Source organism: Takifugu flavidus, chromosome 14 (genome assembly GCF_003711565.1).
Source record: "Takifugu flavidus isolate HTHZ2018 chromosome 14, ASM371156v2, whole genome shotgun sequence".
Taxonomy (NCBI): Eukaryota; Metazoa; Chordata; class Actinopteri; order Tetraodontiformes; family Tetraodontidae; genus Takifugu; species Takifugu flavidus.
Genome location: NC_079533.1, coordinates 645,599 through 671,582, shown reverse-complemented (window position 1 = coordinate 671,582; position 25,984 = coordinate 645,599). Strand labels below are relative to the sequence as shown.

The 25,984-nt window shown below is 45.6% G+C and overlaps 1 long non-coding RNA gene and 1 pseudogene across 1 annotated transcript; both read left to right on the top strand.

The window, feature by feature from the left end:
* The window catches only part of LOC130538217 (NACHT, LRR and PYD domains-containing protein 14-like), a 141,114-nt pseudogene that overhangs the window by 86,954 nt on the left and 28,176 nt on the right, over positions 1 to 25,984 (top strand).
* Positions 4,928 to 9,591, top strand: LOC130538237 (uncharacterized). Its single transcript, XR_008953823.1, has 4 exons — positions 4,928 to 5,032; positions 6,403 to 6,504; positions 7,430 to 7,532; positions 8,084 to 9,591. It is a non-coding gene; the product is annotated as an uncharacterized LOC130538237 (long non-coding RNA).

Sequence of the window (25,984 nt, the reverse complement as noted above, 5' to 3'; positions counted from 1 at the left end):
TTTTTTCCGTTTTACGGATGTTATTTTTCCTCTAGATGATGCTGGGTGGACGAGGGCAGTTTTGATTCTTGGGGTTTTTTTGTTTTCTGTGTCACCGAGGATGAACAGACATTTCCCCACTCGCAGGTATCTGGAACGACTTCATGATTGACACCTTCATGTCTCTAATAAAGGTGATAAACGTGCACCTGTGGCTGTTATTTCGCAGGACTGGCACAAACGCTTCATCAAGCCTTCTTTATCAATGTTATCTGAAGGTTATCTGATCGGATCCATCTCTGCGTGACGCGACATGGCCGGTTCCAGACGCGGCTTGTGTGTTTTTATATTTCGGATGGTTGGTATTTTCCCGTCCTCCTCCTCCTCCTCCTCCTCCTCCTCCTCCTCCACGCCGCAGCTGAGGACCTGATGTAGCTGCAGGATGCGCCGCGCTCTCCGGCACCATCCAAACGCTGCCGGACGCGGCCGCCGCGTTCCCGCCCGCGGTGAGAACGCGCGTCCTGCGCGGCGGTGCGCCTCCATCCCGCAGCTGGCCCCGGCTCGAATTGGCTGAGTCAGGCTCGCTTCTCGCGATGGTCACATGAGAGGAGAGGCGAGCTGACAGGGTTTAGAAAGTGGCCTAAGTGGTGCAAAGCTAAAATGTGACGCGCAGGGTGGGTTTTGGGGGCCGCGCCCCCCCTTCTGGCTGTTCCTGGCGCTGGCTCCAGATGAACCACATTTTGCTGCAGTAGCACGATCAAATCCCAGAGTGCACCACCCACCCGGAATAAGGCTGCTAAGTCATTAAACAGGCGGACAGGATTCAGCCTTTTAATGTGCAGCAACTCAATATTGGTAAGAAACTGATTCTGGCAATTAGGACGGTACATCCCATCATGTATCGGGGAGCTGCTAGTGGGCATCGAGTTCCCTGAATGCAGATAAAAAGCCACAGGGGGCAGTTTTTAGGCTCAGTGATAAGGAAGAGCTTTGGGGAGGTGAGAGGATAAAAAGCCATCTGGTCAGGGCAGGAAGAGGCCTGGACTCTTCCAAAACTTTCCAAAACTTCTTTAAGGCATCGAGCTTTGCTCCTGTTGACATGCAGATGAGCCATCTGTTGCTAATGCTAATGCGCACCTTCCCACCCTGGGACGTGCCTCACGCTCCTGCTAGCGTTGCTGCTGACCAGTATGACGGCTTCCGATAGGTCCTGCGGCGCCGCGTCCCCCCTCCGGTCGGATCTCTCCCATATCTGAGGCAGACCTGCTCAGGAGGCCCGCAGAGGAATACGATCACTCGTGAATGGATACAGCCCTGCTAGCATGAATAAAACATCATGCAGATGCAGCGGCATCACTCAGTGTTGGCTGGAACTTGTGAGGCAGGCGTGTGTGGCGCTACACGTGTGCTTGAACGTTAGCGCGTGTGTGTTGGGGCATGTGTAATGGGATCGTTGCTGCCATTAAGTTTAAAGTGTCATCGTTTTTGAACCACACAGCGTGCCAGCGAAGCTAAATTTAACGTTTTATTGGCGTTAGCGTGATTTATTTGACCCAGTAACGCGGCTATAAACGTCCCCGACCGGTGTTTGGGCCCAGATGTTATTCCTGGTGTTGTTTGAAGAGCAGTTTAGGGTTCCACAGTAAAGGTTCTTTAATGACTGAACATTAAATGAAGCTGTAGCTCCTCCTCCATCAAGCTGCAGGGGTGGGGGAGGGGCGGCGCTCTGGTTTGGGAGGCAATTAAGACGTTCTTCCAGCAGATAAAGAAAGAGGGAGTTAATTACAGAATGAATGATGATGAGATTGCTACCATGCTTTCCATAATAGCGGGATCACAAATAAATAAGCCGATGTAAATCGCACTATCCATGTGCCATATTTACCCAAATCCCATTTAGCTGTCCTTAATGAGACACGACACTTTGGCTTCCTGATAAATAATGCTGTGTTTACAACAAAGACACTTCCTGGAATTGAAGTGGATCAATTCCACAATGGATGCGGATTGAATGATGGATTTATTACGTTTGTTAATCTAAATAAGGAGGCGCGAGCGTACGGGCAGCAAGAGAGGCCGCTTGAACTCGGAAGAGACGCAGAACGCCGCCCCAGGCGTGCACGTGGGGGTGCACGTGGGGTATTACTCGTGCTTGCTGTCCCCTCTCACAGATAAACAGGGAACCTTTGGCACGGCGGGCGCGACAGGAAGGAGCAGCGAGTGCTTCCCTGTGCTTCACGCGGATCCCGTTCGGGTTCACCTTGACCTCCGCAGGGTGCGTCCTGGGCGTTGATTTGGCGAGTGCATATTCACCGCGGCTGCCTCCCTTTTCACAAACCATCCACTCGGATCCGTTTTTCTGAAGCCTGCACGGCCGCAGACCTGCTAAATAGAAATATGGCAGGGCGAGGAGAAGAAAGAAGCTGCTGCACTTCATAAGGCAGGATGACAGGCCCTTCGCCCCGGCCGGCCCTGGAGGGATCCCTTAAGCTTCAACGGGGAAACTCTTTAAGAATCTGCAGCTAGCATCAGCGGCGGGAGGGAAGTGAGCTGTGCTGGCTCTGGTTAGCGCCCGCTAACACCCTCTACAACTGTGATGTCGCTGCAGAAACGTAGAGGAACGACCTTTTCTTCTGCGCCCCTCTTCATTCTGAATTATTCACGCACGGGGGAAATTCTTAAAGCGTGCGGCTGTTGGCAAATATTGAGACTTTTTAAATCCAACACCAGTCTAACAATTATAATTAATAATCAGTCTAACACCACGTAGTCTTTTATTCACCAGATGAATAAAAATTCATCCATTCATCATTCCCAACAGGCGGTGTTTGATTAGAAACTCTTTCTGAACTCTGGTGCTCTGAAACATCTCCGCTTCCATTTTCAGCTGTTTTTATTCTCAATAACATCAAATCATCCATCCATCCAAATCGTGGTCCTGTTGGACCACCAAAGAACAAACACTTTCCATTCAGCACGGACAAAAAACCCAAATCCTGTTTAGCAATGAAGCTGTGGGGAGAGTTTGAGGAGCGTTTCTGAGGAACACGCTGCCATATTGGGTCCAAGCTGCTGGGGTTTTTGTTGTTTCCAGGTGAATCGGTGGGCAGCGGCGTTACCGCCTGTCTCTGCCCCCCCCCCCCCTCTCCCCGTGGTCATGGTCACGCCGGGCATCTTTACTGGTCCCGTTTTAAACAGGTTCTGTTGGGAACAGGTGTTCTCCAGAACTGTATTCCAGGCTGCTGTGCTGAAGGGCTGTTTTCAGTAGCAATAGAGCCAGAATGTGCCTGCTCCATATGAACCCCCCCAGGCCATGCTTTCCTCCTGGCTGAGCCATAATCAGCTCTGGATGGACTGGTTCACGCTTGGACTGAGTCAAGATTTGATAGCTTGACTGATTCTTACAGTTTTGGATCAAACCCCCATCTGCTGATTCCAGGAGATCTTTAAAGGATCTCAGAGCTTCAGATCTATGAAGCCTGCTCAGCCCCCGGCAGCGCTGATGAAACCATTTCATTCCTTCAAAAAAGCAGAACATGAAGCTCCAGAAAAGGTTTTTGTATCAAGTTTCCAACAGAACGAGGACAAGTGGGTAAAAGCGCCACTTTAAAGCCTCCAGGCCTCAGAAAACATCCACCTTTAGGATGCCTGACTTTAGAGGATCGTCGGTTCGCTCCGAGCACAAGAACAAACATGTTTAACCTCAGTCCAAGAACATCTGACCTGAAATGATCAAAAAGCTTCAGCGTAAAAAGATGGTGGAGAGAAAGCTGCTGGGAGGTTCTCAGAAGAGAAGTGGCATTAAAGCCAGCTGGAAGAGTCCAGCCTGCTTCCTGCTCCTCCAAACAGGCGTCTCCACACCAACACTGAGGAACACGGGCTTCTGTTCTTCCTTCTTCTCTTCTGACTATTGTGTGTTTGATGAATGCAGCATCCACTCACTGCCCCCCCCCCCCCCTCATTTACACTGCTCCTGGTTTCACAATGCTCCTCAGACAGATGCAACCAGAGACACTGATGCCGTCAGACAATAAACCTGAGTGTTGTTGTGTCCGGTTATTAACATGTTCCATGCTTTTCCTCCTGCAACAGTTCATCACACCTGCTCAGGGAAACCTCGGTGTAAAGGAGGTGAAGCCGTGCCTCAGTGACTCTACTTTGCTGTTTTAGAAACTAACAGTTATTAGATGAATATACAGTGTGCACGTACGCGCACACGTGTGTATAAACACTTAATACACGCGTGTGTGTGGACGTAGACTTTTTAGTACTTTGGGTTCATAGACTTTTTAGTATTTTGCAGATTCGTGTCTGTATATAAACCAGATCCTCCTGTAATAAAGAACTAAAGGCTGACTGTTGTCACGTGACCTGTCTCCGTCTGTGTCAGATGATGGAACCTTCCTGGAACATCTGGTCCACAGAAAAAGCAAAACAGCTCACACAACTGGTCCAGTTTAGACCCAAAAATGACAATAAATAATGAAAATGTGTGACGCAGTAGAACAATGGACGAACTTTCTATTGGTCATTGACAGTTTCAGTCGTCATCTGAATTAATCAGAAATATTCAAACCAACAAACTACACACAGAACCGCAAAGTTTAGAGCTTAAAGGGAGCGACAGGTGAAGATTTAAAGCTCAACGCAGCTGAAGTTCCAAAAAGGAGAAATATCATGTGGTGCTTTACCGCCACCCGGTGGACACGCGTGGAACTGCAGACACTAGTTAAACGCGCTCCGACACATTCTGACCTCTGCTGCTCCTCCTGGACTCCAGGGCTGCAGAAATATGCTGCTTTTACAAGCCTTTCAAATCTATCAAGTATCATAAATCTTATTTAGTGAACTAAGTTAGTCAGTTTTAATTTAAATGCAAAAACATATTTATGGCATTAAAATAGCAAAACAACGTTTAATCTTGAACCCTCCCAGAATGCTTTTATAGTAGTGGAATATAAATCAACAGCTGTAAAGTTGTTCATTAACAGAGGAAAAAGGAAAGGTAAAAGTATTCCGTTCAGACTGAGCAGGAAGACTGAAGACCGACAAGGTGAGTAAACGAAGAGCATTATTGAAAAGAATTGACAGTTGTGTTTGGAGATAAAATCAAGATTTGAAAACATTTTTGTGACTATTGAAGAGCTTCATAGAGCTGAAGAATTCTTGGCTTAAGAAAATTCAACAAGACTTCATATTTAGTTATAGCAGAAAACATCATTATACATTATAAATGAATGGTCTTATTTAACTTTCTTATAGTCTGGCTTTAGTTATAGTTGAATAGTCTTTCTAAGTGAAGTTTAGTTTATTTTTCTGCTCTTTGTTACTGATCCTAAAAGAACTTTAAACCCTCCCAGAATGCTTTGATGGTAGTAATATATACGCCATAAAGCTGCTGATTAGGTTTTAAAAGTGAAAGTATTCTGTTCAGACGAAGCAGGAAGAGTGACAAGGTGAGTGTAAAGTGAGTATTATGCTGTTAACGTTGTTAGAGAGTCTTAACAGATATTAACAACATTTTATAACTTTTTTGTGACAGGTGAAAAGCTCTTAGAGTTATTAGAGCTGTTCAACAGTCCAGGTCACAGCTGGATATTTTGGTATTACCTGTCAAACAACATCTAATCGTGTGCAAGTTAGCATCTCTCAGCCGGACCAATTTAAGACAATAAACTAAATAACTAAATCCACACAGGATCACAGGACACCAACAGGATTTTGGGTTCATGTTGCACGTTTTCTCCCAGTGGTTTATTGTTCTATGTTGTGGAACCACTGTGAAAGAAATGCAGGAGTGGGTGTCATTTCTTTCATCTCTTTTAAATAGAACAGTGATCTTTGAGGACTTGGATCATAGAAATAATTGAAGAGGGGAAAATGAGGGAAGTTAAAAAGTCCTGACTAGTATGTTTATGTAGCACCAGATAATTTAGTGGCTGAGCTGAAGACAGTCCTTTCACCATGTTGGCCTGTGGAAAACCAGTGTTGTCGGGCCGATGGACCAGCGTCCCCGTCGTTGCCGGACCACCGTTGGCCACCAGTTGGGTTTTGGGATCAAAGTGGGGGCGTTTCCTGTATCCGGTTCTCCTCACGGATCCATGACTACAACATGTTGCTGCAAGTGCAGAGACGTTTGCTCTGGAAAGAACTTTAGAGCACATTCAGTGCTGCAGGATGAGGGGCTGGAAAAGGTGCCAGCTCTTTTCTCACTGCAGGGAACAGTTAAAAAAGCAGCTTAAACTCTGAAAACATGAAAATTATACAGAGACATCATTGATTTATTGATTCAGTTGTTATCCAGAATGGATTAGAAATGTTCCTGTTTGATAAAAATGCAGTGAATTGGGATTATTGAACTCCAACCTCTCCAGATTATTTACCTTCATCACAGTCTCATCAGTATTTCTGATGTTTCCTCAGGATGGACGAGGACAGAGCAGAGTCCACAGTGCCCAGCTGGGTGTCCCTGAAGAGTGACCGGTCCAAAAATGATATAATAGACTTCAGAAGTTCAGAGAAAATGTAAGAAAACTGAAGCGTGATGATGTGTTTGTGTGGCACCCTTTAAACTTTGGTATTGGACCTCAAGGCTCACCTTTAAAGTAAGGTTTTCTGAACCACATAACTCTGCCTTAGAACATTTCACAACCATACAAAACATCATTTTGTGGGTATTAGCCTCCACTATCGTGAAAAATGAAATTCATCAGGTCCTTAAAATGAAACGGTGCACCAACATGTCAGGCGTTCGCTCCCATTAACTCCCATGTTAATTTTAGTGTGGTAAATCTTTTAAAACTGAAAATTGCTTCTGTTTTTAACTGGTCATTTCTCCTACATGGGTTAACATCATCTCACTAAAATTCCTAGGCATATATTTTAAAGTTTCCCAACAATATCCATCATTGCAGAGTGCTCCAGCTCTCCATTTAGATACGGATGGGTAAGACATGGCAGGTCTGTGCAGCTTGTTCTGCCACACTGTTCCACCACATGTCATGAAAATTCATTAAAAAGTCTATTTATAAGGCTCCTGGTTCTAATAAACCCATAGACAACAATATCAGTCATTTCTAAATGGTTGAAATAAGCTTTTGAATACGCGTGACCTCTGTGCTATTTAATGATCAGTTTCAGAGACCAGACGACTGTATTTGGAGCATAAATGTAGAACTTTTGTTCTATTCTATGAGTTTATATTCCTGATTTGGCACTTTTATTTTTAACATAAATTCACAATGAGGAAAAGCCACGAAACACTTAGATCAAATACACTTTTCTCCAACTAAACGAGCTTGTTAGAACGTAAATAACTTTATATATTTTGCTCAGTGTTCATTCAATCTTCAACTGTCAGAGCAAACTGAAAGTAGAAGTGAACGCAGCCTTTCTTAGGCGTTGCTAACGCCCAGTAGACATGTATAACCACTATTCCCATTTTTGACAGGTGTCAGAAACGGTCTGCTTCCATTGGAGATTCCTCCTGTCCCAAGGGTGAAAAGAACGGAGAACTGAACTGCAGACCGCCGACCTGAACAACAGCGTCTCACGTAAGCTCGTACATTTGTATTAATAAGATACTTTTGGGTCGGAATAAAGGAACAACTTGTGTATTTACAATGTGCAAGAGAAGATCCAGAGAGCTCTTGTTTGGTTCCACTGGAACCCCTGGACCCTCTTCAGACCTTCCTAAATGCTTAGACAGTATTTAGCAACATTTAGTCATTTAGTTCTGGAAAGTGTTAAAGAGCTGAAGGCAGGTGACCTTTACAGGACAATGGGTCTGCTGAGTATGATGTGTTTGGAGAAGGTTTGATGTGTTTTTCTAAATATCATCCAGCTTTTACCAGCTGTTTAGTCCAAGCAAACTCTTGGAAGACATGGAAATGGTTGTTATAGACTAAATTACACTGAAACCCAATGAAATAAAAGAATAGGTGTACATAAGAAGACATAACATTTCAAACTGACAGTAAGATGGGTCATTACCCGACTGTTGCTTCTATCATTCAAACATGACAGAATATTTTCCAGTTGAGGACATCTGTGTTACTGCTGTAGATGACAATTGTAAAAGGATTTAAAAGATTGTTTGTTTCAGAGGGTGGTGAACTGCAGGAGGTGATAGAAGGTCATAAGATCAGTCTGAAGAGAAGATGTGAACATGTGACTGAAGGAACTCATGAAGCAGGAAGTGGAACCCTGCTGAACAAGATCTACACTGAGCTCTACATCACTGAGGGACAAAGTGAGGAGGTGGACACACAACATGAGGTGAGACAGCTTGAGAGAACCTCCAAGAAGAACATCCAGGACACTCCAATCAAGTGCCAGGACCTCTTCAAAGTCTTATCTGAGCAACAGAGACACATCAGAGTGGTTCTGACCAACGGTGTCGCCGGCGTTGGAAAAACCTTCTCAGTGCAGAAGTTCAGTCTGGACTGGGCAGAAGGTTTGGAGAACCAAGACATCAGTCTGGTGCTTCCGCTCTCATGCAGGGAGCTGAACTTGATCAGAGATGAGCAGCACAGTCTTCTCTCACTGCTTCATGTTTTCCATCCAACATTACAGAAGATCAGAGCAGAAGATCTGACTGTCTGGAAACTTCTGTTCATCTTTGATGGCCTGGATGAAAGCAGATTTTCACTGGGTTTCAACAAGCATCAGCTCATCTCTGATGTCACACAAGTATCGTCAGTTGACGTGCTCCTGGTGAACCTCATCCAGGGGAACCTGCTTCCCTCAGCTCTCATCTGGATCACCTCCAGACCTGCAGCAGCCTATCAGATTCCTCCCTCGTGTGTTGACAGGATCACAGAAGTACGAGGCTTCACTGACTCCCAGAAGGAGGAGTACTTCAGGAGGAGGTTCAGTGATGAAGATCTGTCCAAGAGAATCATCTCACACATCAAGGCCTCCAGGAGCCTCCACATCATGTGTCTGATCCCAGTTTTCTGCTGGATCACTGCTATAGTTCTGGAGGACATGATGACCAGAGACCAGAGAGGAGAGCTGCCCAAAACCCTGACTGACCTCTACTCACACTTCCTGAGGGTTCAGATAAAGAGGAAGAAGCAGAAGTATGGAGGAAAGCAGAGACCAGAGGAACTGACTGAGGCTGATAAAGAACTCCTTCTGAAGTTGGGTCGGCTGGCGTTTGAACATCTGGAGAAAGGAAACATCATGTTCTACTCAGACCTGGAGCGATGTGGACTGGACGTCTCCGAGGTGTCGGTGTACTCAGGAGTTTGTACAGAGATCTTCAAGAGAGAGAGTGTGATCTTCCAGAAATCAGTCTACTGCTTTGTTCATCTGAGCATTCAGGAGTTTCTGGCTGCCGTCTACATGTTCCACCGTTACACCAGGAAAGACACAGGGGTTATAAATCAGTTCCTAAAATATTCTGAACCAAAGGACTTTTCCGGGTTTGCTGGGTTATTTCATTACGATCCAGCCACATTTCTTGATGACTTCCTCATGAGAGCACTAAGGAAATCTCTCAAAAGTGAAAATGGCCACCTGGACTTGTTTGTTCGCTTCCTTCATGGTCTCTCTCTGGAGTCCAATCAGAGGATCTTGGGTGGACTGTTGGATCAGAGGACAGCCACCCAGGAACCATCCAGAAGGTCCTCAACAACCTGAAGGAGGAGAACAGTGATGAATCTCCCCAGACAGAAGCATCAACATCTTCCACTGTCTGATGGAGATGAAGGATCAGTCAGTCCATCAGGAGATCCAAGAGTTCCTGAAGTCAGGGAAGAAATCAGAGAGGGAACTGTCAGATCCACTGTTCAGCTCTGGCCTACCTGCTGCAGATGTCAGAGGAGGTTCTGGATGAGCTGGACCTGCAGCAGTACAACACCTCAGAGGAGGGACGACGTCGCCTGATTCCAGCTGTGAGGAACTGCAGGAAGGCCGTGTAAGTAAAGATTTTTGGGGCCGGACATCGGCGTTTAAATCAAGCGAGTGGATCATGTCAGGTAGCAATACCCCCTCCAGTGGTCATTCCTTCAATTCTTTATCTCCATTGCAGCGTCCATAAATTAAAAACAACAACAATTCATCCAGAAATGTTCAACACTGGCTGGATATAAGTTCAAAGGTCAATCCAGACAAACCAACATAAGGCAGGAATAATAGGAGCCACAAGTTAACTGACTATCATGAAATTACTGTCATGTCATTAAATCACTTTTGTTTGTTTGTTTACATCGTATTCTAACGACAGAAAAACACATTTTAACTAATGACACGTGACTATTTTGCTTCATTTGTTCAACGTAAAAACAGCCGGCCTCGTTGGTTTAAATGGGTGTTTTAGGTCTTTGTGGCGGTTCCGTTTGGAGCCTTTATGTGACCCACAAAGTTGTTTGAGCCTTTCCACACCCGTTAGGTGGCAACTTCATCACTAGCAACAAAAGGTGCAGTGAAAATGATTTGAAGGAAACAGGCAGATAGAACAGAAGCTGAGGGCAATCGATGCAACCAGAGACTCTGATGTCATCGATCGGATCGCTGAATTAAGACTTGACGCACCATCGTACAAATTGGATGAAATGCAAAATATCCAAAGAGCCGATAGACAGATAAAAAGATGCACGTTTCTTTAAACCATTTGCTACAATCATTTTAAATATTGAGTAATTATGAGCTGTTCTAAAATAAGACAAATGTTGAGAATAATTCAGTTGCATTTCAGATCTGATGGTCGTTCAAACTGTTGCTCTACGGTGTTGAATTTAGCTTTTCCAGGAAATGAGCTACATTTGTGTTGAGGTAGATTCTCAGATAAGTTGATGAGAAATCCCAAAGTTTGACTCACTATTTTTGTTTCATACACAACAGACTGTCTGGTAGTTTTCTTTCAACGAGTCATTGGGAAGTTGTGGCCTCAGCAATGACGTCAAACCCTTCTCATCTACGGGAGCTGAGCTTAAGCAACAACCAAAGCCTGACAGATGCCGGAGTAAAGTTACTGTCTTCAGCAATGATGCATCCAAACTGCAGACTGGAGACGCTCAGGTCAGGAGGCCTCTGTTGGTCTTTTCTAAATTTCTTTACATTTTCTGCTTTTCTCTTCATTTTCAGATTTAGAAATGTGTTTTTATTTGCCCCATTTATTCCTTTTCCAGGCTGTGGTACTGCAGGTTATCAGAGATCAGCTGTGACTCTCTGGCCTCGGCGCTGAGGTCCAATCCCTCCCATCTGAGGGTTCTGGACCTGAGTTGAACCAGCTGAAGGATCCAGGAGTGAAGCTGCTCTGTGGTTTTCTCCAGGATCCTCTCTGTGAGCTGGAGACTCTCAGGTCAGTCAGAGATGATCCAGTACTTTCCCAGGTGTAACTAGTTAGACAATAAATGTTTACATGTTTGATCTTTGTTATAAACGTAGTGTTACAGTTCTCAGAAAAAAGACCACACAGGACAGATTTGCAGTATTAAATTGGTTGTGGAAATCTGTCCCATGTGAGGATGGTCATCAATGACTAGAAAGGAAGTATCAGTTGTAGATTTGTCTTGTTTTATTTTAGGCTGGCCACAAAACCGCCCAAACATTCAGACCAATCAAAAATGGTTCTTCCTGTCTTTTAAAGATCAGAAGGAAAACTAGAAACCCCAAAAAGAAAGCTGCTGCAGTGTGCCATGCCCCTTCTCTCCTGAGAAAAGCCATCCCAAAAAAGAGAAAAGCCCAAGTGTGAAGTGAGCACCCTGTTAAACCTTGGTACCGAAAGCCTGCAGTCATTCTCATCTTAGGTGGCTTCATTCCAGCCAGAAGCCCAAACCTGCCTCCCTCTTAAGGGGCAGCAGGTCAGTCCAACCACAGAAACCTTCATGAAGATCTGAAGCTTTCAGCATCCACAATTGTTGCACCTCACTTCCATTGGAGTCCAAATCAGAAGTCAACAAGTTGATTCTACACCGATTCTACACAATGCAACCATTTTAAAAAGGTTTCCATCCATAAGTTTTCACACATTTTTATATAAATCTGTTTGTTCATCGCCTCCTTCTTTTGTAATGGTCATTAAAGAAAATGACCTTATTGGAGTTTTTCTCCTCACAAATATGACTTTCTATGAACGATGCAATAAATGCAGCTTGCAATCTAAGACAATATGGAAGTATGTGTATATAATAGTAGTGGAAGGAGCTCATAAAATAATACATTTGCTCTTCTCATCGAATCTCTCTATGTTATTAAAGAAAAACCTGCTCTTAGTCAACAACATCTAAGACATCAACCAAAATCCTAATTTTCTACAATCTAATATAAAACAGTAGAGAAGACTCTTTCTGCAGAGACACTGGTGGCAGGAATGCAGAAGTATCACCTGCTCAACTTGGAAGGTGGAGCAGAAACCACCAGCTGAGAAGGTCCTCAGCGAGAGGAAGTGGTGGAGAACCATGAAACTTGCTAAGCTCCACCTCAGCTCCAGAGACGGGCTGAGCTGGAGCTGTGGCACCAGGTATCGCCCAGAAGAGCCTCCAACAAACAAGCTCTTCTCTTGGGAGGAGAGGGCTTTGAATCTCAGCTCAGTGTGCTTGTCTCTAGTAGGTGGCAGCTGCACCTTTTCCTGAGCTCCTTGTTGATGCCCTGAGGGGAATTGATGCTCCTGCAATGTTTTCTGGCAGCATTGAGCTTGCAGTGGGGCAATCAAACACACTGTGGGGGGGCTCTCTTTCCTTCTCTCATCTGGAGAACAAGTGACACCAGCTGCCAATCATTGTTGGAGAAATGTGCAGTCAGGGGAACTCTGCGTCCAGACTATAGCCACCCTTCCAGCATCCAGCAGTGTCTAAAACCTTTGATTTGGTTTCACCAGAGAGTGTAGGGATTGCAGGGTCGCTGCAGCATCGCCCACAAGCTGTCAGGAGTGGGTCGCTTTGTCCCAACTCCTGACAAGAGTTGAGTGCTATTGAGAAATGTGGTCTCACAAACTGGAAGGTATTTTGACCCACACACACTTTACATACGCTGTAGATCTTGTCCAACCGCCCTGAAAGAACCCAAAATAGGAACATACGGCAGATAAGCCGGTGCAGGACCAGAGGTTTGTTGCTTGTAAGCTGTGTTTTGCTCTGGTACATGTTGATTTTTATTTGTCTTCTCTCAAAATAATTGTTATTTTAGACTAAGTCGCTGCAGGTTATCAGAGACCAGCTGTGATTCTGTGGCCTCAGCTCTGAAGTCCAACCACTCCCATCTGAGGGTTCTGGACCTGAGCGACAACACGTTGCAGGATTCAGGAGTGAAGCGGCTCTGTTCTGGACTGGAGAGTCCAAACTGTAAACTGGAGAGGCTCAGGTCAGTCTTCATTTTTCTACCTATATACCAGCTGCTAAGATGGTGAAGTGAGGCTGTTCTCAACACTGCTGTGATGCACCACATTAAAAAAATTCCTTGGAATATCGTGAATTCAGGTCTGACCCAACTAAGAACTAACGTAGGTTTAGTACTGACGCAGATAACATGCAGACCTGCACCGTATAACCTCATCCTGCATTTTTCAGATTGATTAACTGCAGTTATCAGAGATCAGCTGTGGCTCTCTGGCCTCGGCGCTGAGGTCCAATCCCTCCCATCTCAGAGAACTGGACCTGAGTGAGAACCAGCTGAAGGATTCAGGAGTGAAGCTGCTCTGTGGTTTTCTCCAGGATCCAAACTGCCGACTGGAAACTCTGGGGTAAACACCATTCTCAAAAATGTCCATTATTCCATCCGAGGGTCCTCACACTTTCTGAGTGTGTGTGTTGTGCCCAGTTCCTTCAGGAGGGAGGGCCACACGGGGACCACTTATTCATGATAAATTGATTTAAGGACAATGAAAAAGCCGACAGATGGTAACCAAAATTAGACAAAACTAGGTGAGGGTGCCTGGTAGACACCAGCCAACGAGGAGGGAGATGGTGAGGGAGACAGGAAGTCATCTAAGACAGGTTGTGCCTTTAAAGATGAGCCACAGGTGAGATGGATCTCCATGATGAGATGGGAGGGAAAGAGGGGGAGAACCTGGGAAGAGTGAGGGCCAGAACAATATATATTCTCCTCTGGAACAGTGCAAACCTGAGAGGTTGGAATTGTGGTAATTACATATTACTATCATTTTTTAAGCTGTAACTAAATTAAATATTTACAGATCATGCCTTTGATTAACCTTTCAGATGAATACTGGTTTCACTTATAACCTTATAAAAGTTTCCCTTCTTTATTTAGATTAGAGCTCTGCAGCTTATCAGAGATCAGCTGTGACTCTCTGGCCTCGGCGCTGAGGTCCAATCCCTCCCATCTCAGAGAACTGGACCTGAGTCAGAACCAGCTGCAGGATTCAGGAGTGACGCTGCTGTCTGATCTCCTAGAGAATCCACACTATGGGCTGGAGACATTGAGACATTCAGCTGGTAGAAGCCAGTCAACTCCCGCTCATCTGCTGCATCACTCACTGACCACTGGTGAAGAGCATCTGTGGAAACATCTGCCGTCTACTCCCTCCATAGATGAAAAATTCAGTTTTTAAAAAGCGCTGGTGGACTTTCAGGAGATCAGTCGATGGTCGACAAAGCAGAAGCAGCTTCGCCTTGAAGTTAAATTAGTTCCTGGTATCACACAATGCATCTTTATAAAGTTCTAAATGGCTCCTCGACCACTCTTAGAAGCATGGAAACATTCTCTTAATTGTCTCTTCAAATGTCTGTATTATACGTTACTATTTTACATCATGCCTTCAGAATCTTTAGGGTTTAGTATTTACTGTCTCTGTGACATGGAGCATTGGAATATTTCAGCTGCAGCCAGCAAAAACCCATCAGAATGACGGCTATCGGTGGGAACCGCAGGTCATTTGACTTTAGTCAGTCTGTTCAATGTTATAGGATTTATTGCAATCTAATAAAAACTATGAATAAATGTGGGAAATAGGAAATAAAAAGAAGCACAATGACCAAATAAAACTCCCATGAATACTGTAAATTTAAAGATGTCAAGAATGGAATATCAGCTTAAATTTAATCAAACATAAAGTGAAAAGGCCTCCTTTAAGTTTACTGCAAAAATAAACACTAAATCAAGAGCGACACGCGCCAAAAACGTCTCATTCTCTCTTCTGTCTCCACTCATTCTTTTATATTCTCTTAAGATAATGGGGACGGGGTCGTGTGATAACAAAACAACCTCATTGGGGACTATATTTTTGTTGCAAGAACTTTGGCTCTTCAGAAGTTTCTATGTTGGCTTCCACAGATTGTGCATCCACTAGAAACTCAGTGTTTTTGAGGAACTACCAGGAGTGGCTGGAGTGGAGGCCAATGACGCTATAGCTACATATAGGTACATATAGATCACCGTTATCCTCAACCCAAAAGACCACCAGTTGGCGCGCAGCAATACTGAAGATAGGAGGTTGTGGTCGTTGCGCAGACGCGGAGTGATATCACGCACAAACGTGCCCTATGTTCTATATACCGTATGTTCGCGACCAAAGGGCGCACCGTATTAAAAGGTGCAGCCTCAGTTACGGTGCTATTTCTGTATTTAACACTTACATCAGGCGCTCCGGATTATAGGGCGCGGGCATGGTAAAACATACCGCTACCATAGCTTAAAACATGCATGCTAGCGCGAATTTAGCAATTTTGCAAAAGCCGGCAAGTCGAACAACCGACAACAACGTTTCCAAAATTAAAATTTTCGTATTTTTCGTATTTTGTTATTAAACCCCGGAGGGCTGAAGCAGGACCGCTGTTAAAAATGTATCAGTCCGCGCTTCCAGTTCTGGTGCAACGTCCAGTTCCCCTGAGGTGGTGTTTTTAGAGCAGTTCTTAACAACTTTCTCTTTGCCTGATAAGAGGTCCAAACATTATTTCACTTCCCTATAAAATACTCTAAAATTTGCCATTCAAGATCAGATCCCACCAGGTATAATTCATCCTCTAAATTTTCACAATTTCTTATTCTGTCAGGCTGTTTTTAAACCTTTGGCAACATCAAATAAAGTACCCAACTGGTATTATGTCAGGCTGGATTACATCCCATTAAAGAAGCCAGCAGAAATAAAGCACCACAGTTACACAGACTACGCACAATAATATAGAGGATATAAAAAACAGTGTTGAGATGGGTTTGTGTCACTTTAGTAAAATCAAAGCATTTTTCTTAATGTGCCAGCAACGAACACAATCTAAGAAGTCTTTGACACTAAACATATGGAGCTCCTACAGAACAAACTAAAGATTTGCTGTTATTAAGATAAAGAAATGCAACATTTCCCCCAGAGAAGCGATGGCGATGGAAAAAGCCCTGGCTGTGTGTGTGCATCACAGCAGGCGTGGGTTCTCTCTCTGGAGTCATGCGGGGCTCCTTTGAAGGGCAGATGAGGAGGTTGGTTACAGATTCCCCTCAGAAAGATGATTACGGTGCCAAAGGTCATCACCGGGGTAACCAGGAAGAGGCAGAGTGGGTCTACTGTACAGCGATGCCGCTCCAGTTATCCTTCTCCTGTCAGGACCAGACATTTACGCCACTTTTGATCTTTTTAAATCAGACTTTGGGTTGAGGACTCTGTTTGAACCCTCTGAGCTCATTGTAGTCGTTCTTGTTGCGCATGTGTTTAATGATGTAGTGGCTCCATCCACAGCCGGCTTGATCTCTGCGTACAGCTGATGGCTCCTCCCTCTTCTTGTGGTTTCACAGCTCCACACAGACACCAAAGCTCAGAACTCAAATGAAGCTACTGATGCTTCTATATCTCATGTGTTTAAATGTTTCTGGAAACGTCCTGGCAGCGTGTGTGACTCGGGTCACCAGTCCGTGTCTCCCAGACTGTTTCTCAAACATCAGCTCACTGCGGGACTTCACACTGTCGTACTCCTCAGCCGAGGCCATGTAGCCCACTGAGCTGGATCGCCGTGGTAACGCTCCATCCCAGTACGGCTCTGCCTCAGCAGGGTGGGACATGCGCAAGATGAGGGGTAATCGCTGGAGGAAGAGCTGGCAGAAAAAGAAAACAGGATTTGGAACACTGATACTGATTGTGTGTGTGTGTGTGTGGTGGTGTGTGTGTTATAGTGGTATAGACCCAAATCTCCAGTTTTTAGATGGTGGCTCAACCAGATGTTGTCCTGATGTGACCCAGAGGAACTTTTGGGCTTCTTCCCCTGGTGGAGCAGCCGATGTTCTTGTACGAAGCTCCCCAAACCAAGACGTATCCGAAGCGGGTTCGTCTGGTCCGGGTTCCCGGCGGTCCGTTATCGAGACCCGATGAGGCCGAACAGGTCGCAGCATTTGTGCTTTTGCCTTTATTTGAGCAGCTTGTCCCGGTTTTCAGAGGGCGCGGAGCTTTGCTCTGTTTGGAATTTAACGTGTCCCGCACCCCCCTGAGGGATCACGATCATGGGCTTTTAGCGAAATGAGATCCCAAAGTTGAGCTGCGTGCCCGTCTTAACACCGTCTGGTGGTCGGGTTCCGTTATTGGAGCCCTGATCTGAGGGGAGAAGGTTTAATCAAATAAGAGTGAATAAATAACAATGGGGACTGAGGAATTAGCTTCTAACATTAGCATTTTAAGGCAAATATTAAAGCAGCCATTCATATAATTCAGGTCAAACCTGTTAGCGGAGAGGCTCATGGCTTCCAGAAACGGCATTAAGTCCGCAGACGAATTTCCAAAACTCAGCTAACGACATTAAAAGTAAAACTCGAAGAAACTGAGATTCAATTCGCTGTGATCACATTTCTGGCAGGGGAGCCACCCGGAGAACAGCGGGATATTTCAAATGCGGAGTTCATTTCTAATCCCGAAACCTCAAACATTCCGACCCACCTGAACGCAGAACCGGTCCCAGCATCTCCATCACGTCCGATGACGCCGCGGCGCCAAAGACGGCGCTAACACGCCGGGGGCCCGCTGCAGCGGGACATGAATCTCGGAGCGTTCTCGTATCCAGATGGATGGATTTGAGGGTTGGAATGAAATGAAAGAAAATGAGGGGGGGAGGGTGTTTTGGAGAAGGGAGATGGGATGCGATTCTGGACAGATGTTCCAGATGAGCGGAGATGGGAACAAATGTGAGATTATTTCACAGATGGATGAAATTGCGACTTTTTATTCCTTTGTTTTTAATCCAGATCAGCTTTTTTTTTGGCGCCCTCCTTTTTATTTTCCCTCAGTAGCCGGAACTGTAGCATACAGCACGCCGATTAGCATGCAGCGCGGCGCAGCCTCGTTAGCTTGTCAAACCAAATTACAGGGGCGATACGCCGGGTGAATCATTCATCGCGCCGCTTGTTACGATCCCAGTTATGTGGTTTAGTTTGCTTTTACTGTGCGCTCTGCGCACCTTTGCGCGTTTGGTTCTGTTTTGTCCCGCCCCGTGTTTTGTGTTTCTCTGTTTCAATAGGTGCTGCGCCATGGTCTGTGGTTGGCTCGTTCGTGATTGGCGTCCTTTTAAAAACCCTGGGGTGCCACCCAACGAATCCTTCTTGCTCCGTTTTCGTCCTGTTCCGATCTTCGCCACGTCAGCGCTACCAGTTCCCACTTCGTTTTTGTGACACGCAGCCCGTCGGTTGCAGTTCGCCCGCTTCTGTGGAGAAGCCACTTTCGTCTACGTTTTGGAATGTTTGCCATGCAACGTGCCTTTAACCATTAAATCTATATTTCACTTATTGTTCTGGCGTTATTCCTCGTGCCACCTTCACTTTTCCCTGGTTCACATTTCCATACCCTAGACTGGAACGTGACAAATGGGGGCTCGTCCGGGATATTTGATCCCATAGCTTTTTGTAATTTTGTTTAGCGCCCTTAGTCTTTTGTGATTTTGATTTCTTTGATTTTTCCGTAGGTGTGCGTCTGCAATCCAGATGTCTGGTGAGTCAGCGTGTTCCCAGCTGGGTTGTTTTCAACCCTTCCTTCGGGGCACTATTTGGTTTTTTTGTATGTTTTAATTTGCCTTTTTGGGAGTAACTCCAGGGGGAGGTACGCTAGTCAGAGAGGACTTAAGATAAAGTCCTCTCTTATGACGTTAAGCGTTTAAAGGCGCCTTCCATTGGTACGCTCTGAAGAGTTAGATAGGTGAGTTAGTTTCCTGGTTAGGCAGTCAGGACCAGACTCTCTGACACCCTGCGTCTTGGGGTGGTTGCAGTGCAGTCTCTCGGATTTTGTTTGATTTTGTTAATACTAATTTTGGAGGCATTTGGCACGCCGCACGCGTTTTTACGCACCAGATTTTGCATGGTTTTTGGCTTCTTTCTGATCTACATTGTACATTTCTGCTTGAATTCTCCATTAACCGAAGTTTTTTGGTGTTACAGGATGGCGTCTGTTGAAGATTTTTGTAAGAATCCTACGAAGGATAGTTTGTTACGCTGCACTAAAGAGCAGCTAATTAGTATTGCGGAACATTATTCTGTAACGATTACTAGTGACGATAAAAAGCTTAAGGCAGTGTTGTGGAGAAAGTTGGAAAGGGCTTGATCGATAAAAATATTATTGCTAAAGCTGAAAGTGTCGGCTCCCCGTCAAATTTGCCCCAATCGCCAACTGCAGAGCTTTCGTTTAAAATGCAGGAGTATAATTTGGAAGGTCGCAAATTGCAGCTCCATACAGCACAACTTAGAGCAGACCGTGAGGCTATGGCTCTTAGAGAGAAAGAACTCGAAAAAGAGGTTCGTTTACGACAATTAGAGGTGGATAAAGAAATCGAACTAAGGAAGTTGGAACAACAAGAAAGAGAGAGTCAGAAAAAGATGGAGTTACAACGCGAGCGTGAGGAGCGAGAATTTAGTTTGAGAAAACTTGAGTTGGAATATTCGGCTAAATACTCTGCCGTTAATGTCTCTCCAATTCGTCCTCCAAGCTCTCCTCCTCTGTCTACGGCGTGGCAGGAACGACAGCGTGTCCCTTTCGTTGCCTCTGCGTTACCAGAGTTGCCTCAAGACGCACCACATAACCTCCCGTCATCTGATTCACCTGCTCCACCTTTCGACGTGAGCCGAAATATTCGCATGGTTCCACCATTCAGCGAGCGCGAGGTTGAGAAGTATTTCGCCCACTTTGAACGCGTCGCTATAACTTTAAAATGGCCAGTCGGCGTTTGGACCTTGCTATTGCAATGTGTGTTAACGGGAAAGGCACAAGCTGTTTATTCAGCTCTTACTGTTGACCAGAGTGCAGACTATAGTATTGTTAAAACTGCTATATTAAACGCATACGAACTTGTACCAGAAGCCTACAGACAAAGATTTCGAGGTCTTAAGAAAAATGACAAGTTGACTTATATGGAGTTTGCGAGAGAGAAAGAAAATGCCTTCGATAGGTGGCTCACTTCTTTACGAGTACAGTCAATGGCTCAACTTCGAGAAGTTGTTCTGCTGGAGGAGTTTAAAAATTGTGTGCCAGAGTCGGTCGCGACTTATATTCATGACCAGAAAGTTACCACGTTGGCACAGGCCGCTGTTTGTGCTGACGAATTCACGCTCACTCATAAAACAGTCTTCACTCGTCGGGCACCATTTCAGTTTTTCTAGTCCTAAGCGCAACTGGCGAAATTCTAAGCCGTGCAGACCCTCGTCTCCCACCAATGAGAAAAGAGAATGCTTTTACTGTCATGAGTCGGGTCATTTAATCGCTGTTTGTCCTGTGCTGCAAAGAAAAAATCAGTCTCCTAAACGCCAGCCTAAGAGTGTTGGATTTGTGCGGACTGCCAGCGCTGATGAGTTAAATCATGATATTGACCCCGTGTATGATCCGTTTATCTTGAAGGGAAAAGTCTCTTTAACTGCTAGCGGTGGAGATGGGAAGTCCGTCTCTATTCTTCGGGACACTGGGGCCGCAATTAGCTGTATTCTCGAGTCTGCCCTTCCGTTTTCTGACCGACATATTGTGGCTCCGATGTTTTACTTACAGGGATCGAGTTGGGGATAACACAAGTTCCCTTGCACAAGATTTACCTGGACACCGATTTAGTGAGCGGTCTGTGAAGGTTGCTGTTCGGGCACAGCTTCCTGTGACAGGGGTTGAATTCTTATTGGGGAACGATTTGGCTGGCGGAAAAGTGATTCCTATACCTGAAGTGATCTCTACTCCGTTACAAAAAACTAACGAGGACCCTGAGTCTAAAAATGTGTTCCCCGCGTGCGTGTGTGACAAGAGCTCAGGCTCGTAAGTTTAAGGATGTGATTGATTTGTCCGACAGTTGTTTGATTTCCGACGATCCATTCCAGTCCCCCTCCAGCCCGCGGTCACAGGCAGCAGACGCTCCGTTGCTGTCCACACTTGATGGTGCTGAAAACGCGCACCTCGACCTGTCGCTGCCCGTTGACAAAGCGCTGATTAGAAGGGAGCAAGAAAGCGACCCTTCTCTCGCTAAATGCCGCGTTGCTGCTACTAAAAATATGGTGACTGAGATGAAATTAACTGACTATTTTTGGGAAGATGGTTTATTAAAGCGGAAATGGATTCCACCCGTTTTTGCAGATTTGGGCTGGAATACTGTAAATCAATTAGTTGTTCCCGCTAAATACCGCTTACATGTTCTTTCATTGGGGCACGATCATGACTTCGCTGGACACATGGGCATTACTAAAACATATCACCGGATATTAAAGTATTTCTTTTGGCCTGGCTTGAAGTCAGATGTGGTCAAATACTGCAGGTCATGTCATAAGTGCCAAATAGCGGGAAAGCCCAACCAAAAGATTCCACCTGCACCGCTTAAACCGATTCCGGTATTTGGAGAACCATTCGAGCGCATAATATTGGATTGTGTAGGCCCGCTGCCTAAAACGAAAGCCGGACATCGTTATATGTTAACTTTAATGTGTGCAGCATCACGATATCCGGAGGCAGTTCCTTTAAGGTCTCTTAAGGCAAAGCCTATAGTAAAAGCGCTACTTTCTTTCTTTTGCACGTTTGGCTTGCCAAAAGTGGTCCAAACGGACCAGGGGTCTAATTTTTGTCAAGGTTGTTTCGCCAAGTGTTGAAAGTGCTCAAGGTTAAACATGAGGTGTCGAGTGCTTATCATCCTGAGTCTCAGGGAGCTTTGGAAAGAGCGCATCAGTGTCTGAAGTCTCTCCTTCGTATTTACTGTCTCGATTCTGAGAAAGACTGGGATGATGGCCTCCCTCTACTTTTGTTTGCTATTAGAGAGACAGTTCAAGAATCTCTAGGTTTTAGCCCGGCTGACCTAGTTTTTGGACACACGGTGCGCGGTCCATTGAGATTGCTTCGTGAACAATGTGAGGCTGATATAGCCGATAGGAATATTCATGTTTTGGATTATGTGAGTTCTTTTCGAGAGCGTTTACATAAGGCCTGTGAGATCGCTAGAGTAAACCTAGCCACCGCTCAAGACAAAATGAAAACTCGCTTTGACCGGCATTGCAAGGCACGTTCGTTCAGTGCTGGTGACAAAGTTTTAGTGCTTTTGCCAGTATTGGGATCTGCGTTACAGGCAAAGTTTTCGGGTCCCTACGAAGTTTTGTCTAAACTGAGCGAGACTAACTACGTTATTAGGACACCTGACCGAAAACGAAAAACCCGGTTGTGCCACATTAACATGCTTAAGGCCTATGTGCCTCGAGAGGTTGCCTTTGCAGATGTCACCCCTGTGGCCGTCACCAGTGTTGTAACAGCGCCACCTGTCTATTCTCCCGAGGAGGATGACCTAAACCTGCGTGATGTCCCAGTCTCCTCTGCTAGGCTTCCAAATTCAGAAATGCTTCGTGAACTGAGAAATAATTTGTCGCACTTAAGTGGAAAACAGTCTAATGATATATGTGCTTTGATTAATGAGTTTCCAGGTTTGTTTTCCGACGTTCCGACATTAACCAATGTACTTCGCCACGACATTGATGTAGGTGAACAGGCACCAATAAAACAGCACCCATATCGTGTCAATCCGACTAAAAGAGCAATTATGCAATCAGAGGTAGCCTATCTCCTCAATCATGGACTGGCTGAGCCCAGTGCTAGCGCGTGGAGTTCGCCGTGTCTCCTGGTTCCCAAACCAGATGGCACGTTTAGATTCTGTACGGACTACAGAAAAGTAAACGCTGTAACGAAAACCGACTCTTTCCCCTTACCTCGTATGGAGGATTGTGTTGATCGTGTTGGCTCCGCTCACTTCGTTACAAAATTAGATCTTCTCAAGGGCTACTGGCAAGTGGGATTAACGCCCAGAGCCTCCGAAATTTCTGCCTTCGTTACACCTGACAGCTTCATGCAATACAAGGTTATGGCGTTTGGTCTTAAAAATGCCCCGTCAAGCTTCCAACGGCTTATGAATAAAGTCCTCGCTGGTGTCCCAAACTGCGAGTCGTACTTGGATGATGTGGTCATTTACTCATCCTCCTGGTCTGAGCATATTGCTAACATTCACTTGGTTTTCACGCGCTTGAGAGATGCGTCTCTGACCCTCAACCTAGCTAAGTGTGAATTTGCCAAAGCAACCGTAACCTATTTGGGGAAACAGGTTGGCCAAGGCCAAGTGCGCCCAGTGGAAGCTAAAGTATCCGCTATCGTGGACTTCCCCATTCCGTCTGGTAGACGAGAGCTTCGTAGATTCCTAGGAATGATTGGCTATTATCGTAGCTTCTGCCGCAACTTTTCCGATGTAATACTACCGCTAACGAATCTGCTTAAGAAATCTTGCTCGTTCGTTTGGTCAGTCGATTGCGACTCTGCTTTCCAGAACGCTAAAGCGCTGCTTTGTAGTGCACCCGTACTGGCGTCTCCAAATTTTGATGTGCCTTTCAAATTAGAGGTTGATGCCAGCGGCACTGGTGCAGGTGCTGTCCTTCTGCAGGAAGATACTAGTGGGACTGATCACCCCGTTTGTTATTTTTCGAAGAAGTTTTTGAAGCACCAGCTTAACTACAGCACAATTGAGAAGGAGGCTTTAGCTTTACTGTTTGCACTCCAACATTTTGAGGTGTATGTGGGTTCCACATCTAAGCCTGTCGTTGTTTTCACTGACCATAACCCTTTGCTGTTCCTACCCAGGATGAAAAATTCAAATCAGCGTCTCATGCGTTGGTCCTTATATCTGCAAGGATTCAACCTGGAGATAAGGTATAAGAGAGGAAAAGAAAATGTTCTAGCTGATGCTTTGTCACGCTAAGAGATACTGATTAGAGAACACTTGTTGATCAACATTATATGTTGATTTTTGGTGGTGGGGGTGTTACGATCCCAGTTATGTGGTTTAGTTTGCTTTTACTGTGCGCTCTGTGCACCTTTGCGCGTTTGGTTCTGTTTTGTCCCGCCCCCGTGTTTTGTGTTTCTCTGTTTCAATAGGTGCTGCGCCATGGTCTGTGGTGGCTCGTTCGTGATTGGCGTCCTTTTAAAAACCCTGGGGTGCCACCCAACGAATCCTTCTTGCTCCGTTTTCGTCCTGTTCCGTGACTCGCCACGTCAGCGCTACCAGTTCCCACTTCGTTTTTGTGACACGCAGCCCGTCGGTTGCAGTTCGCCCGCTTCTGTGGAGAAGCCACTTTCGTCTACGTTTTGGAATGTTTGCCATGCAACGTGCCTTTAACCATTAAATCTATATTTCACTTATTGTTCTGGCGTTATTCCTCGTGCCACCTTCACTTTTCCCTGGTTCACAATTCCATACCCTAGACTGGAACGTGACACCCGCTCTCCTCTTTGTTTCGTCGCCGCCGCCATATTGGAGATTCGTCCAATCGATTTAATTGCGGGTGATTGTCGGAGTCGATCCGGCGGCTCCTCACAATCACCGCTGACGATCGACGGCCGTTGCCTTCCATTCTCCTGCTGTCACGCTAAAGGAATATCGACGCTAGCTACACCAACACCAACACTTGTTTTTGTAATTTTCCACCAGAGACCTGTAAAAAGTTTCTAATTTATTTGTCGGGTTTGTTCTAGCTTCCGGCGCGGTTGCGTTTTATTACCCACCGTCTGCGGTGTGTACACACGATCGGCGAGGCGATGGTCGCCGTGGCGACCACGGAGAAATGACTTGGCGCCTCATTAAAAGTGAAATTATGACGTAGAATTTGAATATTGTAGCGCTGCGGTTATCCGAACGCTAATCCTCAACCTTTTGAGCTCGAACTAAAAAATCTGCTGCGATGTCAGAAGAATCAGTGAAGCTAATCTAATTAGCCTTCCTCCTGTTTTAGTGCAGGAAGAAGGGATCGTGCTTGGCTCGCTCGAATCGTTAGCTCGTTACCAGCTAGCGTGTTTCCTGCATTTCCTCTTCCTGGGTCAGTGATCGTGATCAACGGAGCCAGATCAGATTTTAAAAATTAGCGGTGACGCTTCGTGTTTCCAGAAGCTGTGATTGGAAAAGCCGGTGCTATCAGCGACGCTCATGGGGCGATTTACTTGCTGCTGCATGTGCAAATCCTCATTAGATTCTGTAATAAAGGCGAACTTTGATGCCGCGCGGCTACCTCGCGGCTACCTCGCGCCGCGCTCTGCTGCCTGAATTCTCCTGCAGCTTGCTGACAGGCTGCTAATCCTCTCCTCTCATCGGCTTCTCCTGAAATCGCGGCTTAGTTTCCATCAAGCCTGGGCCGCTTGACGCTAATGAAGTTGGCATTTCCGGAGCCGCGCTAATGTCGAAAATGTTGCCATTTGCTAGATCTTAAAATCTCTACCTTTGATCTATTTTTGCTCTTTGCTCATTAGTTTCGAACGTCTTTACTACTGTGGAAAAGCCATAAAATTGTTTTTTTTGCGACCTGGATGCGAGAGTGTGAGAGTGCGTCCGGCGCTCTAGAGAGAGTCCGAGGTCACTTCTGTTCGTGAGTATGTTTTCCTCTCACCGCGAACAGGCGTGTTTAGACGCTAACCTGGAAACAGGGGACTAGCTCCATTAGCTGTGGTGGCTTCGTTTGTGGCAGCAGCTCACGGAGGGTCAGCGGGTGTTGATCACATCAGGATGCCTCTGGGACACGCTTTGTTGTCTATAGGAAGCTCCCAGAAGGTAATGGGAACGTTCCAGGCTAGCTGTTAGCCTGCACATTCTGTGTCAGTGTA